Here is a 2,498-nt window from a genome sequence, read left to right as displayed (position 1 = left end):
TTTTCCACTCTCTTGTCATGAATGTAGCAAGCTCCGGAAAGAGTGAGTTTAGGAGGTATCTCTTGAGTCTCGATAACCATCTTCTCTTTTGCTACATTGTCTCCATATCGATTGTAATTTTCAAGGTCTTTGACAATGAGATAGTGGTTTTCCTCCTCGTCGTAAAGCCTATCACCGTCATCAGTTACTATAATTACTGTTAGTCCTCCCGCTGGGCGTTCTTCAATACATATGCATTGACGTCCTCGAACAACAGCATACATCAGGGCTCCATGGTCATTAGTTCCCTTAAGAAAAATTGCAGTGTATTTTGACATGTTTAAGGGTTTTTTAGAGGTACTACCCCCCATGGTCTCTTGCTACTGGAAACCTCCAAGTTGTCGACGGTTAGCCATCCAATAATATGATCCTTCGAAAGAGGTGTCTGTATCAATACCCTCTTCTATGATGGGTGCTAAGGAATCTATCCTTTCTTAGTTCACACTCTCTTTTGTTTGACACTAAGCTAACCTGATCTCTGACCACTCCCTGTTCTCTTTGAATACACCTTTCGGATCTCAAATTTATCAAATTCTTTATACAACAACTATCAATCCCAACCTCTTACCTTAAAAGTCTGCTTGCACTTGTTCCTTTGTCCTCGTTTGCTTCCAAGTAGCTTTTCAAACTGGTAGAGTGCTTTGCAATTTCAAGTGATTACCAATTTGCAAGTTCCTTGGTTTTGGCTATAGGTACAAAACTTTGACTCTGCAATTATTCTTTGTCAAATCAATATTCCTCACTTATGATGGTATATAAAGACAAGATCCTTATATGAGCTCCAAATCCTGATCTAATAAGACAAATGGAATGCTAGAATATAGGCAAAGGCTTCTGGAGCAGTAGATTCTAAGTTTGAGCACTAAAATTGGTATGTAGACATCATACATGTATGATGTCTATTCTCTCAACATTGACTCAAACTTGAACCATGCACTTCCCTTGATGTTTTTACTCCACCAAGTAAATACTCAAAGAAATAACATCTTAAACATTTCACTTAAACATTAATCAGCATTTCTCTCTGATTCTCCCTAAACAAATGCTTCCAAAATTGAACCTACATACTCCCTACTGGCTGATCTGTTATTATAATCCACCAAATCTCACGAGATCCTTTTGCTCCTCCCCTTTTGTTGCTGTTTTCAAAAACTGTTGCGCAATGTTCGAACATAGGGTGATGGAAAAGTATGATCTACACAATATGAGCTGACCATTCGGCCTATGTTCTCACGATGATGATTTACTCATTTGTTTGAAAGTTTAGAAAGAACAGTCGGTTGGCTAGAAAGGGCTCCTTCTCTCTCGCACTTAATGCACGCAATCTACTCGTAGATGAGGGATGGCAGGAGGAGACACGAGTGATGATGAGGAAGACAGAGGTGCTGACGATGGTGAGGATGCGACTGCGCCCCTTCGCTGAGCTTTTGCTACTCCTCCCCTCACGCGCCTTTGCCTTTGTTATGTGATACAAAGCATCTTCACATGATTCTTCATATTCCGCCATTTTCTGAAATATAAAGGACATACTACTGGGTCTATGCACATTTTATTGCTAGGAATCTCTCTTAGATACCTTTGTTCTCCCTTTCCCTGACGTGAATGCTCCTGGCTACAACATGTTCGCATGCATGTCAGGGCTCCCACCCTCGCTACACGCTTTCCCCTTGCTTGCTCCATCCCACTACCTGAACACCCTCTCTCCACCCCCACCCCTACCCCCTCCCCTCCCTGCACCCCTAATCTCCACTGCTCTGAGACCCTCCTCTCTTGCATGCCACGTTGTCCGTTGCTTGACATTATGCACGACATGAGTAGCCTAGTGAAGCACTGATGCGGAGGGTACCCTCCTGCGGCACATCATGCAGGACAAGATGGGGGAGAGAGAAGGAGTGAGAGAGAACAGTTTTCCAGCCCTGCGCAGTTGAAGCGGGCAAAGATAGAGACATCCCTATTCATGAAGAGCTGCAGATGGCAATCCTCCTCGCGTGCGCATTCCCCCTCACAATACGCCAAATCAGTCTCCCTGGCATCCCCTGGTGCACCCCAACCACGTCCTCCCCTTCTCACCATCAACTGCAGCACGGTGCAGGCATGCACAAGCCAAGCATATAAACACGTGCACACACACACTCTCTCTCTCCCCCTCCCAGTGCTTCTGACCATATCACATCACTACTCTGTCATGTCTCTCACACCTCTGGTCGTCGTCCCGATCAACACCCCAACCCACAACCGAGAGGCGCACTACCCCCTGCAACCATCTCCCCTACTAACGCTCCCTCATGGAGTGGAGGCGGACGTGCAGGTGTGCACGACTAGGGGAGTGGGAGCGGCTTGTAGTTGGAGGGATTGTGCATGGCTACTTGCCCGACTCGCTCATGAGAGAGAGAGAGAGAGAGAGAGAGAGAGAGAGAGAGAGAGACTTCCCGACTGGTGCATCACAGAGTGTGTGTGTG

This window comes from Adiantum capillus-veneris, chromosome 29 (assembly GCF_014529385.1).
Source record: "Adiantum capillus-veneris isolate H3 chromosome 29, ASM1452938v2, whole genome shotgun sequence".
NCBI classification, from domain to species: domain Eukaryota; kingdom Viridiplantae; phylum Streptophyta; class Polypodiopsida; order Polypodiales; family Pteridaceae; genus Adiantum; species Adiantum capillus-veneris.
This window is presented reverse-complemented; position numbering follows the sequence as displayed.